The sequence below is a fragment of the Phacochoerus africanus genome, chromosome 11 (genome assembly GCF_016906955.1).
Source record: "Phacochoerus africanus isolate WHEZ1 chromosome 11, ROS_Pafr_v1, whole genome shotgun sequence".
Taxonomy (NCBI): Eukaryota; Metazoa; Chordata; class Mammalia; order Artiodactyla; family Suidae; genus Phacochoerus; species Phacochoerus africanus.
The window spans coordinates 48,389,682-48,407,900 of record NC_062554.1 but is presented as its reverse complement, the minus strand read 5'-3'; the positions used below and the strand labels follow the sequence as shown (position 1 = coordinate 48,407,900).

Genomic DNA, 18,219 nt, shown 5'->3' with positions numbered 1-18,219 from the left:
GGTTGTAATGATGGTACAGACCCGGGGTAGCATGTTTGTTCTTTGTTGTTGTTGATGTCTCATTGCTTTGTCTCATTGTGATGGCTCTTCATTTTTTTCTTTTCTATCTCCTCAATACCAGAGAAGCTTAAAGTTGAGAAAAGTCCTGGAAAGCAATCTCGTCCAATTCTGTCACTTCTCCAATGAGAAAACTGAGACACAAGGACATTACATGACTTGCCCATGTAGTTAGAAACAATAATCTGTTCTCTCCTCCTCATACCTATGTCTTCTTTATCCCCACTCACACCCCAGCTCAGAGCTCTGCAGGCAGAGAAGTAAGAATTGAAAGAATGTAAAATTTTGTAACAAAGGACTTGAGTTCAACTTATGCACCTCTATCACTTAACTTTTCAGGGCTTCGGTTTCCTTGCCGATGAAAGAGGAATAAAGGTCCACACCTCCTTATGTTTTTGCAAGGACCAGATGAAGTAATTTATGCAAAAGCACTTTAAAAACTACAAAGGAACATGATACATGAGACATTGTCAGACCAAAACTCACCCCAGAAAGGAGATCCACCAAATAGGTCAAAGGTTGAAATCCAGGCAAGGAACAAACTTTGAGCAGTTGATAATAAGTACCACAGCACCCCAGTTCTCTCCACTCATACCTGAAACCAAAGAAAGATCAGGGATTAGAAGCCTAAAAATATTTGCAGATGTTTGGCATGGCTCTGGTTAGCCTTTTGACTTTTAGAACAAGTAATATCGAGTGATATCTGTTCCATTTCTTTTCTTTTAACTAAGTCATCAACATATTGTTTGAAAAATTTTTAAGCTCTAAGCATCTATTTTGCAGAAAACTATCTAATGGGTTATCTGAAAAAAATGCAAACATGACCTTATGGACTTTCCCTGTAATTCTACTTTAAAGTGAAATACACAGAGTCTTAACCTATATTCTGCTGGCAATGTACCCAAATCCTTTATTAAAATGTTTACAGAAATAAATGCCATTGACACTTTCACAAGTATCAGCATAAATGGGATAACTTATAACTAGATCACACTAGGAGCCCTGAGCTAGGAGACACCAAGCATTGCTTCTTGTTAGCTATGTGACTTGGAGCAAATCACTTCACCTCTGAGCTTCCAAGAGGTAAATGGGGATGGAAAATGGGGATAATGACCCCAGGAGTAAATGAGATCACAGCATCCAGGTCCCACTCAAATGTCCCTCCTCAGAGGAGCAGTTAATAGATGTTCAGATATCCCCCTTCTGGACTGACACGTCAGCCTCTAATTGCTGAGAGTGTTGGCCACTGAGCCCTTACAGCTGGGCCCCTTTCATAGATTGCCCTCAGCATTCCACCTCATCCAAGATCTTACTCACCCCCACCCAAGGCAGCCCATGTACAATACTGGCCAATAAGAGGGTCTAAGGTCCATCCCAAGCCCCAACTCAGAATACTGTGCAGGGTAACCCCAGCTCCAAAGTGCCTTATGGCTTTGGAGGCTGGGGCTTTGCTGTGACATAACAGCCCATCTTCTTTCTCTTCTCAATCCTACTTCCTATCCTCCCCCATGGGTATGGATCCCAAAAGAGCTCCATAATAAACTCTCTATATGCCAATCTCCATCTGAGTCATCCTCTCCCAAAACCTGCCCTGCAATAGGGGCCCTTCCTGGCCACATCTTCTCTGGTCATTCTCTATCCCTTTTCTCTTGTCACTGTCTGAAAAAATATCATTTATTTACTTGCATGTTTATTGGCTGCCTCCCCACTGCTAGAATATATGCTCCATGAGGACAGGACCTCTTTTTGTGTCTTGCCCACTGTTGCATCCGTAGGGCCTAGCACACAGTAGGCACTCAATAAATATGTGTTGAATAAAAGAATATCAGGTACTAAGAGCTTCCACAGTTTAATAAGTACAATGAGCTGTACAAATATTAGCTTATATGTTTTTAAGAACCCAGTCTGTGCTTCAGAAAAGATAAAATAAAGATAGCTGATAAATATGCTGTAGGAGTCATCCAGTGAATTGCTTATCAACAAATTAATGGATCTTGCCTCAGTTGACATTTCTGTTTGCAAACTAATGGCATGCTTATTTAACTGTCTCCATTATGGGCCTTCAATATATCCAAAGAACTTACTTTAAAAAAAAAATTGGACACAATGACAGAGGATTTGTAGGCACTAGCAAATATCATTTGTATAAACTAACAGCTCATAACTAAGGAAAAAGCCATCAATAAAATGAACAGATTATTAGTTCAGAAAGAAAAAGTTTTGTCACAGTCAAGAGCGATTCATGTGTTGATACTTGTAAGGCTTTGGATCATAAAGGCTTCAAGTCAGGAAATCTGGGCTCTAGTCCAAGTTCTGCCTCTAACTCATTAAGTGACCTGGGTCAAGTCATTGCCTCATGCTGGTCCTGAGTATTCTCATCTATGAAGTGAGAAAGATGTCATTTTTTTTTCTGCCATGCCCATGGATGCAGAAGTTCCTGAGCCAGGGATTGAACCTGTGCCACAGCAGGGACCTGAGCCACAACAGTGACAACCCCAGGTCCTTAATCACTAGGCCACCAAAGAAATCCCCAAATCCTTTTTAACTTTGAAATTCTATGTGCCTGTATTAGCTGATTGATTTATGTCAATGATACATTGATATTAAAGAAAACATAGACTATGTTACCAACAGAGACAATATCATATTTAGGATAAGGCTAAGAATTCTTATAACCTATAGGATATTTATGGTAGAAAGTAGAAAACCCATGTTTGATTACTTATTTGGCTGTCTGAATTCAAGGTCATATTTAAACTGATTTTCCATGAGACTGGATTAATAGTGTCATGAGACTTAAAGGCAAATAAGCTTGAAGCCAGTTGGATGATAGAATGTGTGTGACTACCATTGATCTAGGGGATGGGACATAGTTTTCTGGGCCCAGGGAAGCAGTTTTTATAAGACTGATGCCTCCAAATAACTTTTGAGAAAAGCAATGGTCCTCTTTTCTCCAGTGTGTGAATTAAGCGAGGAGGTATCAGACTCCATCTGCTATCACTTTTGATTTTGAGCCCTAGCTCAGAAAATTCCAACTTCCCATTCCTTTCCTCTCTTTGCCCTCAGGCTCCTCTTTCCCTTCCTCCCCCACCCTCTCATTGTGGTCACCCTTCAAGGTTCCATCCTCTACCCTCTTCCCTGTGTTCTCATCTCAGATGATGACGTCACCCACCCACATAGTTTAATGATGTACAAATGGCTCCCATGACAGTTATCTCTAGCCACTACATTTCAATTTATAAAACACCAACTGCCTACTGGACAGTTTCACTAACTATATCAACACTCCAAACCCATATCTAAATGGAACTTAAGCTTTTTCTTTATCATCCATGTTTACCTTAACCAGTTTTTGTTCCTCACTTTCATCCCTGAGCTTATGGTAGCACTCATATTCAAGCACTTGTTTCCGGAATATAAATATTCACCAAATCCTTTCCTTCTTCCTTTCTATTATTTTCCACATATGACCTATTTTCACTGTTTCCACACTAATAGAGGTCTTGAAGATTACCCCATTCGATAGGCAATAGCATTTATGTTACTATTCTAAACTTTGAAATAGGCAATAGCATGAAAAAAAGTATAGACCTAACTCCATTAAAAACACAGATAAGGCAATATTAAATAAAATATAACAAATGAAGCAGTGAATAAAGAGAACTTTATGATCAAATTGAGTTTATGCCAGGAATTCATATATGGCTTAACATTAGAAATTTGATTAATATAATTCACTGCACTAACAGACTAAAGCAGAAAAACAACATGCTAAAAATCATAGACCCGTGGATGCAGGAAAATATTAAAAATTGATAAAATTAACATCTATTTGTAATTTGAAGAGGAGAAGCTTAGCAAACTAAGAATATAATATTTTTTTTTCTTTTTTTTTTTTTTGGTAGCCCTGTGACATATGGAGTTCCCAGGCCAGGGATCAAATCCAAGCTGGAGTAGTGACTATGCCACAACTGCAACAAGGCTAGATCCTTAACCCACTGTGCTGGGCCAGGGACCAACTGAACCCATGTCCCTGCCACTGCAGAGACATTGTTGATCTTGTTGCACTACAGTGGGAACTCCAGAATAGAACTTTTTACATCTACCAAAAACTTCCCTGAAACATCATTTTTAATAATCAAATTTCAAAATTTATAGGAAGGATGCTAAAATCCCACTATTGGCACTTAAAACTATATAATAGAGGCTCTAATAAGGGCAGTAAGAAAAGCCAAAGAGATAAGAAGTATAAGAATAGAAAAGGAAACAAAACTGCTCATAATTGCAGTTGATATTATTTCCTACATGGAACAGTAAAATAGAAAAATCTATGGGGGGAAAATGGTAGATTGAATAAGACCACTCATTAAGATTGTTAGATGTAGTATAAATATACAAAAATGAGTTGCGCCCCCTTATAAATCAAGCCAAAAAGACATAATTTTACAAATACCATTTTTGACACCCAATAAAAGTACCAAATAATCTCATAGAAAATGTACAAAATCTTTAAGGATAAAATATTGTTGAAAAAAATAACTTAAAGATCTAAACAAATAGAAAGATGTACCAAGTTCATGTATAATAATACTCCATGTAATTGAAACATGTCTATCACTTCTAAATTAATCTATCCATTCAAAAAATTCTAATTAACAACTCTTAACAGAAGGCTCACGGAACCCGAACAGCCAAATTCTACAATTGTATGGAAAAGCAAAAAGTCAAGAAAAGGCCAAGATACTCTGGAAAAAAACTTGCCCAAACAGATTTCAAGACTGGCATTGTGGGATTGGAATGGGGGTGCACAAATGGAAAAATTAAAATGAAAACAGGCTTTAGTGTTCAAAAACTGATTTGTGTATATGAGGAAACTTCATATATAATAGAGCAAACTGCTGATCAGTGAGCAAGAATAGACTATTCAATAAATGGTGCTAGGTTAACTGTCATCTTTATGAAAAAAAAATTCTACTTCACACCGCACCCATTAAAAGCCATTTATAAGAGAAACAAAAAATACAAACATTAAACATTTTGGAAGAGTTGTAGGGGAATACAGTCATGACTCTGTGATGGGCAAGAATTCCTTAAATACTCAAAGTATAAAAATCATGAAATAAAAGACTGATTAATCTGACTGTTTTAAAATTAAAGTATTATGTGCCTCAAAAAGACATAATTGGAGGGATCTGAGGTTATGGCAGGATGAAGACATAGCTCTTCAAAAAACAGTGGACAAAATTCTCAAAATCAACCATGTCAAGCTTCTGGAAATCAACCAAAGGTAGATAATGACTTGGAAAGCATTCTTGAACAGCTGCTAGAACTTTGGGTGAGAATGGAAGGGGTGTGTGGTCTTCTCACTTCTCACTGTGCCTACTTCTTTCCCCAGATTGGCACATGAGAATTTTAGTTTTGCCAGTGCTGGGCTAGCTGCAAAACCAGCAGCTTTGCTGCCAGAGGGAGCTAGCTGAATTCTGTGGGAAATAAATGGGGGAAACTCAGAAGAGTTTGCTAGTCCAAGACTGCAACCTTAGTTGTGGTGAGTGGTGGACCAGAAATTTAACGGAGAGATCCAGGAAATTAGAAAGCCATAGAAAAACTGAAATGAACTTCCCACACACAGCTGAATGACTGCAAAACTACAGATATATTCAGGGGAGACCCAAGAAGTTCTGGAGATAAAAGCCAAGGGAGACCTGAGAATTAGTTGCAAGTGTAAATGATTTCTCAATTCACACACAATCAGCACAGGGTAAAAGCCTTTCCAAATCAAACCCAATCCCTGTCCACCCATTGGCTTGCACCTAAGCTATGCAGGACCTCTAGGAAGCCAAAATAAAATTAAGAATAAAAAAATTTTGCAGAAGTTCCCCTCATGGCGCAGTGGTTAATGAATCCGACTAGGAACCATGAGGTTGCGGGTTCAGTCCCTGCCCTTGCTCAGTGGGTTAACGATCCAGCATTGCTGTGAGCTGTGGTGAAGGTTGCAGACGTGGCTCGGATCCTGCGTTGCTGTGGCTCTGGTGTAGGCTGGTGGCTACAGCTCCGATTAGACCCCTAGCCTGGGAACCTCCATATGCCTGGGAGCGGCCCAAGAAATAGCAAAAAGACAAAAAAAAAAATTTGCAGATACTTCGTGACTACACACCTTAGGAGAAACAGCTTCTCTACATGCCCACTGACACTTGGTATTGTTAACCTTCTTGATTATAGCTATTCTAGTGGGTATTTAATGTGAAGTCATTGTGCTTTTAATTTACATTTCCTTATTGACTAATGATGCTAGGCATCTTTTCACGTTCTTATTAGCCAGTCACATATCTTCTTTAGTGAGGTGTCCGTTCAAATCATTTTCCTGTTTAAAAAAATCTGTATACTTCTGGCAGGAATGAAAATGGTATGACCATTTTGTAAAACAGCTTGGCAGTGTTTTAAGAAGTTAAGTGCAGGATCGACATACAAGTCAGCAATTCCATTCTGAATTTCTACTCAAAAGATATCAAAACACATATTGACCAAAAATTAGTATGCAAATGTTCATAGGATTATTCCAAATGAAAGCTGGAAACAGAGCAAATGATGGGTAGATAAACAAAATGCAGTATACACAGACAATGGAATACTATTCAGCAATAAAAAAGAAGAAGAAAACTACTGTTACATGCAACACCATGGATGAATTCTAAAATATTTTATTAGATGAAAAAAGGCAGACATAAAAAAACTACATACCATATACTTCCATTTATATGACATCTTTGGAAAAAACTAGAGACTCAAAGCAAGTCTGTAATTGCCTGGGACTGGTAATGGAAGGTAAGATTGACTGAAAATGGGCAAAACGTAACTTTTGGCAGTGGAGAAAATACCCTAAAATTGGATTGTAGCAGTAGTTGTCCAATCATAAATTTACTAAAACACATCAATCTGGACATTTATGATGAGCACATTTCGTGTTATACAAACTATACTTCAATAGAGCATGTTTGTTTGTTTTTTTTTAAGTCATCATTGAAAAGGTAAGAAGGAACAGATTGGGAGAAGGTATTTGAAATTCATATAATCATAGAAGAGTTAGAATTAAGACTATATATGTTTGTGAGTGAGTGTGTATGTGAGCTTATATAGACTCACAGACATGGAAAACAAACTTATGGTTACCAAAGAGGGAGGGGGGGTGGATAAATTAGGTGTTTGGGATTAATACATACATACTACTATATACAAAAGAGATAACCAACAAAGACCTACTGGGTAGCACAGGGAACTATACTAAACATTCTCTAACAACCTATAAGGGAAAGGAATATGAAAAAGATGTATACCCTGAGTCAATTTGCTGTACACCTGAAACTAATACAACATTATAAATCAACTATACTTCAATTTAAAAATTTTTAAAAGAAGAATACAGTGAGTACGTACGTGTGTGTACACATATATATGCATATTTTAAAGGTGTGTATATATGTCAACTCTTACATATCAACTAGAAATAGAAACACAATCTTGAAAAAGAGGAGGTAGAAAAATTGTCAACAGATAATTCACAACGAAAGCCTGAAGAGACAATAATAAACATCTAAAAGATAATCAATGTCATCGTAATCAAGAAAACATAAATTTAAACCACAATGACATACCAAATTGTGCCGGGGGAAAAAATTAATTTTGAACACACCAAATGTTGACAAGAATCTAGAGTAACGAGAATTCTTAAACATGACTGGAGAAAGTAAGTACAACCACTATGGAAAGCAAGTTGGAACGTCTCACAATTGTTGAAGATGTACACACTTCACAACCCAGTTATTCCCTTTCTACACACACACACACCATGCAATTCTCACATATATTCCATAAGGTAAAACAAATAAGAATATTCATAAGAATAGCTGGTTTTGCTGTGTAGCAAGGAAAACTCTACCTACTATTCTGTGATGGTCTATATGGGAAAAGAATCTGAAAAGGAATCACTTTTTTGTACAGCAGAAATTATCAACATTATAAATCAACTATACTTCAAGGAAATTTTTAAAATGAAAAAAAATAGCTAGTTTTGGTATTAAAATAGCTAGTTAGGTATTCAAACAGCTAGCTAGGTATTCAATAGCTAGTTTTAAAAACAGCTAGTTTTGGTATTAGGATTGCTAAGTAGGTATAAAAATAGCTAGTTTTAATCCAGAGATCTAGATTAAATCTTATCTAACATTCATTCTCTGAGTAGCCTTAGACAAAAGTTCTTAAAATCTCTCTTAGCTTTAATTTTTCCATTATTAAAATGAGGACCCATTTTCCCATTATGAAAATGGGGAACCATATCTTCCCATGAAATATTGTGCAAATTAAAAGAGAAAAAAAAAACCATTTATGAAGCATGTAGACCACCACCTGATGCTTACTAAAATTTTAAGAACATCATTTCCCATCTCCCCATGTACTAAATGGATGTTCACATCCTAAATTGATTGGAGGAAATTCCTTGATTTTAAGCAAGGCAGGAGCCAACAAGGAAGGCAAATGTGTTAAACCCATCTCCTCTCTTTGGTGCTTTCAAAATGTGCACTATGTCACACCTCCCAGAGAAAAGGTATGTCATAGAAAGAGGGAGGCAGGGGCACTGAGACAGTTGCAGGTTTAGGAAACCATTGATGATGGCCTTTCCACCACCTACATCTCAGTGTGAATTAAATGTAATCATGCAGGAGTCCCCATGGTGGCTCAGGGGTCACAAACCTAACTAGTAACCATGAGGCCAGGAGTTCGATCCCCGGCCTTGCTCAGTAGGTAAAAGGATCTGGCATTGCTGTGAGCTGTGTTGTAGGTCACGTGGCTCCAATCCTGCCTGCCATGACTGTGGTGGAGGCCTGCAGCCATAGCTTGAATGACCCCTAGCCTGGGAATTTCCATATGCCGCAGGTGCAGCCCTAAAAAGCAAAACAAACAAACAAAAACATATAAGACCATCTTAGTTCAATTTATCTTGCTGGAGAAGACCAATTATGTTATGGAGGTCAAAGTAAATCTCTTGACCCTTGCTTTTTTGATTTTAACAAGGAAGCTTATTGCAAAGGATGTTAAAATATGATTGAATTTATGAGTATGATGGACCACCCCCGTATTACAAGGGGTTGCCCTTCCGGTTGGTCTGGATGAGCCCTAATTAAAAAAGAATGGTCTAAATGGACATTCCAGCCTCAGATCACAACTGGGATGCACCCTGAGAGAGCAAGAACTCTGAGCAGTGTAGAATGCTGGACAGGAAGGGGGAAGGGTCTCAGCTCTCATCCTGCTTGGTCTTTAGCTTGCTGTGCTACCTGGGAAGCTGCCCCTCCATAGCTTTCGAGGTCCCCACAGACTCAGGGTACCCTAACCCTAACCCGTACCCTAACCCTATCCCTAGATGTGGGATTCTGAGGCTCATCACCTCTTCCTCAAACCCTGATTGAAGAGGTTCTACTCCTCTAAGTCTATTAACACACCTTGAGATCAGAGAGACCCGTCCTGGACATAGGAGAGAGGCATGGGCAAGAATGAAGGATAGGAGGCAAGGAATGAAAAAAGGAATTGGGAGGCACATATAAATTAGAAATGCATTAAAAATAGAAATGTATTTTTAAAAGGCATCTAATTGGAGTGGATACATTAAATCAGAATAATGTCTTCACGAGTTTACGGAGTGATAAGGTAGGATATTTCCTCTGTAGTCTTAACCCTTGAACTAACTAGCCGTGTGACTTTGGATCAGTCAGTTCCCTTCTTAACTCTATTTTCTTCTCTATAAAACAAAGCATTTGGGGCAGATGGTTTCCAAGCAAAATAACTTGATGAATCAAAGTAAGGGTGAATAGAACATAATGTGTGTATAAACCCTGAGGGAAGCTGGGAGGAACCAAGCCATGGTCCAGAGTGTGCAGGGGGTCCATCCTACAGCCTCCCTGTTCTTCAGAGAGTGCACCTTCCCTGTCCAACTTCCCAGACTGTGCTGGCGTCGCCAAAGGGCTGCTGGGAATTTCTTTGCACAGCCCTGCTCCTAAATGAACTCCCAGGAGACTGGGGGTGGAGGAGGGTGCCAGTTTAAAGCAGGTCTGATATGATCCAGGACCTGATAGGGTTTCAGCTGCCTGCTTTCTGGCAATTTGCAGAGAAATTAAAGAGATTCTTGTAGAGGTTAAATGGCTTGAGTCCTAGGGAGGGGACGCTGTTGCTCAGAAAGAAACACAAAGACGAGATTCATCTTGCTCAAGAATTATAAATAGAACAGTCAGATTAGATTCGGCAGAGGAATGGGGGCACCATGAAGGAGCCAAGTTCTTGCCGAATAACGAGGCAAGGCTCCAAAGACTCCCAAAGCCGGCTTTCAAAGGGGAAAAAAGAAAAGTTGGGAAAGAAGAAAACTTCAAAAAAAATGGGCCTTTTCTTTTAACCCGCAACTTCTTTCAGGCAAGAAGGCAAAAATCATTCAGTTCCTGAAATAGAGATTAAAAGTAAATTATCACCCCATAAGGAGTCGTTCACTGTAAAAGGAATGAAAATAGTTTACTGCTCTACGGAAAATGCAAGCTGCTTCCAAACTTTAGGTTAAAAACTTGGCAAAGGGAGCTTGGCCTCCCTGTGTATCTGTCTCGGAGATGTTTATCCAGCGGATGGAGATATTGAGATGGGCCTGGTCTTCAGGTTTGTTTTTCGTTCCGCATAAGGTTTTCATCAGATACAGTCTACAAACTGGTGCAAGCCAGGAGGCTGCTGGAGGGAGGCCCTGATTGAACTCCAGCAAGCTCTGCCCACACCAGGACTCCGCTTGGTAAGAACAAAGCAGTGGTGCAGAGACCAAGCTGGAAGCAGTGCTGGGAGCTGGTGGACTGCATACTGGCTCCTGACTCAAAAGACCCTCTTTTTAGGTCTGCTTCCAGCATTAAATGCCATATGGTCTTAGACAAGTCACTCGGCCTCTCTGAGCTACAGATTCCCCATCTGTTCATCAGTGAGTCTGGCTCCCACCTACATCTCAAAGTTGTTAGAAGGAAGTCATACAAGATACGAGTTCTGTAGAAATGCCATCCATAGTCTATGTGAAAACAGATCGCTTCAAGGGGACCTTAAGTGCTTCCTCCAGAACCACAGGTAATGTGGGCTACTCAGTCACGTTATATATTTTCTGTTCTCTACAGGATGTCATCTAAATACTTCCTCTCTCCTCTCCTAAAAGGAAGTCCACAGAGGCAATAAACACAGAGATTGAGAACATGGATTTTGGATTAAGAAAAGCTAGATCTCTCCTGTCTCACACATTAGGTACATAGCATTGGAAGACGTTCATTAAACTCTCTCTCTCTCAGCTTACTTCACAATAAAATGGGAGTGTTGCTGGCCTCCCAGGTTGGATGTAAGGGTTCATGAAAAACAAGAATGTATGCAAATCACATAGCATGTGCTCAATAAAGTATGGTATGCTCTTTAATCACCACCCATTATCATAATCACCAGTTTTACTGTTTCTGGATTAAATCAGACAAGTAACCCTCAATTTACTCATATGCCTTTAACTCCAACTTAAGTCTTGCTTCCTTAAAAATATGCGGATTTTTCTTTTAATTTTTTGGCCACCTCGAGACATATAGAGTCCCAGGCCAGGAGTCAGATCTGAGCCGCAGCTACAACCCAGCAATGCCAGATCCTTAACCCACTGTGCCAAGCTGTGGATTGAACCTGCATCCCAGCACTCCATAGATGTTGCCAATGCCATTGCATCACAGAGGGAACGCCTGCATTTTTATTATTATTATAAAAATAATACATGAATATACTTCCACTTCCAGGGAGGTGGAGTAGGCATACATTTCCTTATTCTTCCACTAAGTACAACTGAAAAGCCTGGGACATGTGTATAAAAAAACTTAAGACTCCGAAAGGTGGGGAGAAGATGGAAGACTGTCTAGGGACCTCAAGAACCAAAAGTCAACACAGCATTTATTTCCCAGGTTTCCTTTTTGCTTCATATACTCCAGACTTGGAGTTGAACAAGCCAGAAACTCAGAAATGGCAACAGGCATAGATTAAAAATAGCTTCAACAAAAGCCTGTTCTCCCTAGCCAAAGGAGCAGGAAAGAGGGAGCCCAGCAGGATAGAAAACTTCCAGGCAATAATTGCTCTATTCCTACCAAAAAGCACAGAAAATACTTTGTCCCAACCCTACCCATGCCAGCAAAAGCCAGTGGGGAAGCTAGATTTCTATCCTTGTCAGGCTGTAATGAGGCACCCAATGCCCCCATCAGGTGTTGTCAGAAAAGGCCAAGTGGGAAAGACAAATGCCACATGATATCACTTATATCTGAAATCTAATATACGGCACAAATGAACCGTCCCACAGAAAAGAAAATCAGGGACCTGGAGAATAGACTTGTGCTTGCCAAGGGGAGGGGGAGGGAGTGGAATGGATGGGGTGCTTGGGGTTAACAGATGCAGACTATTGCCTTTGGAATGGATTAGCAATGAAATCCTGCTGTGTAGCACTGAAACTATGTCTGGTCCCTTATGACGGAGCATGATAATGTGAGAAAATAGAATGTATACATGTATGTGTAACTGGGTCGCCATGTTGTACAATAGAAAATTGACAGAACACTGTAAACCAGCTATAATGGGGGGGAAAAGGCCAAGTGAGAAGCTACAGCTTTTATCCCTGCCCTGCAATGACCACAGTGACCACAGTGTCAGTGGAAACCTCACATGAAGCGAAGACTGACAGAATAGAAATATGAGAAAGCAGTCTAGGATAATAAAGATTTTAATAACCCACTGTCAATAATGGATAGAACAACTAAACAGAAGATAAAATAAAGGGCTTGAATAACATAATTAACCAACTGGATCTAACAGACAGAAACAGAACACTCTGCCCAACAATAATAGAATACATATTCTTCCCAGGCGCACATGGGGCATTCTTCAGGATAGAACATATTAGGTCACAAATTAAATATCAATAGATATTTAAAAGTTAGATAGCATACAAAGCGTGTTCTCTCATTACAAGAGAATGAAGTTAGAAATCAGTAACAGAAGGAAAACTGGGAAATTTACAAATCTGTAGAAATTCAGCAATACACTATGAACCATGGGACAAAGAAGAAATCAAAAGGGAAATTAGACATATCTTGGGACAAATGAAAATGAAAATACAACATGTCAAAAAAATGGGTGAAATTTATATCTAAAAATGTTTATATATATAAAAAGAAAGACTTCAAATTGATGACCTAACTTTACAACTTAAAGAATTAGAAAAAGGACAAACTAAACTCAAAGCTAGCAGAAGGAAGGAAATTATAAAGATTAGAGCATGGATAGGGAGTTCCTGTCATGGCTCAGAAGTAACAAACCTGGAGTTCCCGTCGTGGCTCAGTGGTTAATGAATCCAACTAGGAACCATGAGGTTGCAGGTTCGATCCCTGGCCTCGCTCAGTGGGTTAAGGATATGGTGTTGCCACAAGCTGTGGTTTAGGTCGCAGACACGGCTCGGATCCCATAGCATTGCTGTGGCTGTGGCATAGGCTGGCAGCTGCAGCATCAATTGGACCCCTAGCCTGAGAACTTCCATGTGCCATGAGTACAGCCCTAAAAAGCAAAGAAGAAGAAAAAAAAAGAAAGAAAAGATTATAGCATAGATAAATGAAACAGAGAAAAGAAAAATAATAGAGAAAATCAACAAAACCAAAAGCTGGTTCTTTAAAAAGATTTTAAAAATTAACCCTTTAGCTAGACTACAAAAAAAAAAGAGGACTCAAATTATTAAAATTAGAAATGAAAGTGGAGAAAGTTCCCCTGATGCAGGGAGTTAAGGATCCATCATTGCTGCAGCTATGGTGCAGGTTGCAACTGCAGCACAGGTTTGATCCCTGGCCTAGGAACTTCCACATGCTGCAGGTGAGGTATGGCCAAAAAGAAAGAAGGGAAAGAAAGAAAGAAAAAGTGGAGACACTACTATGACACCATAGGAATAAAAAGGATTATGAAAGTATTACTGTTACTACAAACAGTTATATGACAACAAACTGGATAACCTAGATGAAGTAGGAAAATTCCTAGAAATACCAAGTCTATCAAAAATAAATCACTAAGAAATAGAAATCCTCAATAGACCTATAAATAAAAAGGAAATTGAATCACTAGTTAAAAATCTCCTGGCAAAGTAAAACCTCAGACCTGATGCCTTCGCTGGTGAATTCTACCAAACATTTAGAGAACACTAATCCTCAAACTTTTCCAAAAAATTGAAAAGGAGGGAACATTTCCTAATTCATTCTATGAGGTTAGCATGGCCCTGATAACAAAGCAAAAACACTACAAAATTATAAGCTAATATTACTTAAGAACATTGATCCAAAATCTCAACAAAATCCTAGAAAACTGAATTAAGCAGCCTATTGAAAGGATTATATACTATGACCAAGTTGGATTTATTTTTGGAATAAAACGACAGTTCAACATACAAAAAAAATCAATCAATATAATATACCACATTAATGGAGTGAAGGAAAAGAAACTCATGATCATCTCAATCAATGCAGAAAAAACATTTGACAAAATTCAATAGCCTTTATGATAAAAACACTCAACAGATAAGAAATAGAAGGAAACTACCTCAACATACTAAAGCTACATATGAAAAACCCACTACAAATATCACACTCAATGGTGAAACACTAAAAGCTTTTCTTCTAAGATCAGGAACAGACAAGGGTGCCCACTTTACCATTTCTATTCAACTTTTGTAGTACTGGAAGTTCTAGCCAGAGCAATTAGGCAGAAGGAAGGGAGGAAGGAAGGAAGGAAGGAAGGAAGGAAGGAAGGAAGGAAGGAAGGAAGGAAGGAAGGAAGGAAGGAAGGAAGGAAAGAAAGGAGGAAAGAAGAAAAGAAATTTAGAGTATCCATATTGGAAAGAAAAAAGTAATTTACCTCCATTCACAGATGATATGATTATATATGCATAAAATCCTAAAGATTCCAAACCAAAATAAAACTCTTAGACCTAACAAATTAACTCAGCAAAGTGGCAGGATACAAATTCAATATGTAAAAACCACTTGTATTTCTATATACTAACAATGAACAGTCTGAAAAGAAAATTAAGAAAATAATTATATTTACAATAGCACCAAAAATAATAAAATTTTTAGAAATTAACTTAGGAGGTAAAGACTTATACAATAAAACCAAAAAAATTGCCTGAAGAAATTAAAGAAGAATAAATAAATGGAAAGATGTTCCATTCATGAATTGGAAGGCAATGTTGTTAAGATGTCACTATTATACAAAGTAGTCTACAAAATCAATGCAATCTCTCTCAAAATCCCAACAATACTTTTTGTACAAATAGAGAAATCCATCTTAAAATTCATATGAAATCTTAAGGGACTCCAAGTAGCCAACAATCTTGAAAAAGAAGAACAAAGTTGGATTTCCTGACTTAAAAACTTACTACACCCAAGATTTCCCTCGTGGCTTAGCGGGTTAAGGATTCGGCATTGTCACTGCTGTGGCTTGGATTCAATTGCTGGCCCAGAAACTTCCGTATGCCAAAGGCACACACAGCCAAAAACAAAACAAAACCCCAAAACGTACTACACACAAATTTAACAACTTCGATGAAATGGAACAAATACTTGAGGAAAAAAAGCCACCACAACTCATATAATATGAAATTGAAAATTTCAATATCCCTATGATATTTAGGAAATTTGTAACTAAGAAAAAACAGTCCAAAACTCCCCAAAACTACATACAGTCCAATATCCCTCAAGAATGTGAACACAAAAGTTCTTCACAAAAAAGTATTAAATATAATTCAGAAATTATAAAAAGAATTAAATACCATGGCCAAGTGGAATTTATTCTGAGATGCACAGCTAGTTGAATTTTCAAATATCAATCCATGTCATTCATTATATTAATGGGATAAAGCATTAAAATCACATGATCATATCTATCAATGCAGAAAAAGTATTTGGTAAAATCCAACACCTATGCCTAACATTGTGAAAACTCCCGGGAAAAAAAATAGGATTGAGGAACTTTGTAAACTTGACGAAGACCGTCTATAAACAAACCTGTGACTAACATTAACACTCAATCATGAAAGGCAATGCTTTTCTTCCAAGATCGTGAATAAGGTAAAGATATCTGCTCTCCAATCTTATTCAACATAGTGCCAGACGTTCTAAGTAATAGAATAGGCAAGAAAAGGAAATAAGACATACAAACTGGAAAGGAAAAAATAAAAGTGTCCTTATTCGCAGATAGCATGCTTATCTATATAGAAAATCACAAAAGATCTAATGACAGAACTATGGAACCAATAAGTGAGTGTAGCGATATTGCAGGACGTAAGATAAACATAGATTTATATGCATATATAACATATGCAAATTATTTTTATATTTTTATACACTAGCAATGAACATGTGGGCACTGAAATTACACTACAATTTCAATCACTCAAAATAATTAAATACTTGTGTGTAAATCTAACAAAACACGTTTGGGACTTGTATGCTAACAAACACAAAACAAGGGAGTTCCCATTGTGGCTCAGCAGAAATGAGCCCAACTAATATCCATGACGATGTGGGTTCGATCCCTGGCCTTGCTCAGTGGGTTAAGGATCAGGCTTTGCCGTGAGCTGTGGTGTAAGTTACAGACTCAGCTCAGATCCGGCGTTGCTGTGGCTGTGGCATAGGTTGGCAGCTGCAGCTCCGATTCAACCCCTAGCCCAGGAACTTCCATATGCTGTACCGGCCCCACCGCCCAAAAAAAGATGGAAGAAATCAAATAAAATTGAAATAAACAGACTACTGTACTGCATTCATAGATTGGAAGACTTAACATAGTATAAGATGTCATTTGGTCCCAAATTTACACACAGGTTTAAGGCAATTCCTATCAAAATTTAGAAAAAAAATTACAGACAAGATTATTCAAAAATTTATATGGAAAGGCAAACTAAAAGATCTAAAAAATTTATATTATTTATTTATTTATTTGGCCATGGCTATAGCATGTGTAAGTTCCCAGGCCAGGGACTGAACCTATGCCACATTAGTTATTTATTAAACCAGAGCCACAGCAGTGACAAGGCAGGATCCTTAATCTGCTGAGCCACCAGGAAAATCCACCAAAATAATTTTTAAAGGGGGAATAAAGTAAAAGGAACTCAGCTCTCCAGTCTTATTCAATGAAGTACTGGAAGTTCCAAATAATATAATAGGCAAGTAAAAGAAATAAAAGACATACAAATTGGGAAGGAAATGTACCTGATTTTAAGACTTCTTATCTCTCTACATTAATCAAGAGGCAGAGGCATAGACACATGTATCACTGAAATGGATAAAGAAACAGAAATAGACTTACCTAAATGTGCTGAGCTGAGCTTTGACAAAGGTGCAAAAGCAATTCAACGGTGGAAAGACTGACTTTACAACAAATAGTGGTGAAAAATTGGACAACTATAGACAAGAAGGAGAAAGAGAAAGAAAAGAGGAGGAGAGCCCTAACCTAACTTCACTCTTTAAACAAAAATTAAATCAAAATGGATCACAGACTTAAACATTTTAAAAAATTATATATATTTTTTTTTAAATAGGAGAGAATGCTTGGGACCCAGGTCTAGGCAAAGAGATCTCAGGGTTGCCACCAAAAGCACAACCTATGAAAGGACAAATGGATAAATTCATAAATATTTACTTAAACTTTATTACTTATAGTGAAAAATGGAAGAAAATCTAGATCTCCTTCAACAGGTGAATGATTAAACAACTTGTGGTGCCTCCATACCATGGGATACTTCTCAACAACTTTTTAAAAAAAGAATGAATTATTGATACGGATAAAAACATGGGTGAATCTTCAGAGCATGACATATTGTAGGATTCCTCGTATATAAAATTCTTAGTGAGACAACATTACAGACATGGAGAACAGATCAGTGGTTGCCAAAGGTTAAGGGGGGTAGAAGTGGGAGCATGATGTGTGTAGTTATGAAAGGGCAGCATGAGAGATTCTTGGGGTGACAAATCTTGACTGTATCAACATCAGTATCCAGGTTGTGATAGCGCATTTTAGCTTTGTGAGATGTTACCTCTGGGGGAAAATGGACCC

At 38.1% G+C, this 18,219-nt stretch overlaps 1 long non-coding RNA gene across 1 annotated transcript in view; it reads right to left on the bottom strand.

Annotated features, from left to right (window-relative positions):
- The window catches only part of LOC125111188 (uncharacterized), a 219,506-nt gene that overhangs the window by 176,480 nt on the left and 24,807 nt on the right, over positions 1-18,219 (bottom strand). Inside the window, exon 3 of the long non-coding RNA XR_007130840.1 lies at positions 544-652. This is a non-coding gene — a long non-coding RNA (uncharacterized LOC125111188). The remainder of the gene's footprint in view (positions 1-543; positions 653-18,219) is intronic.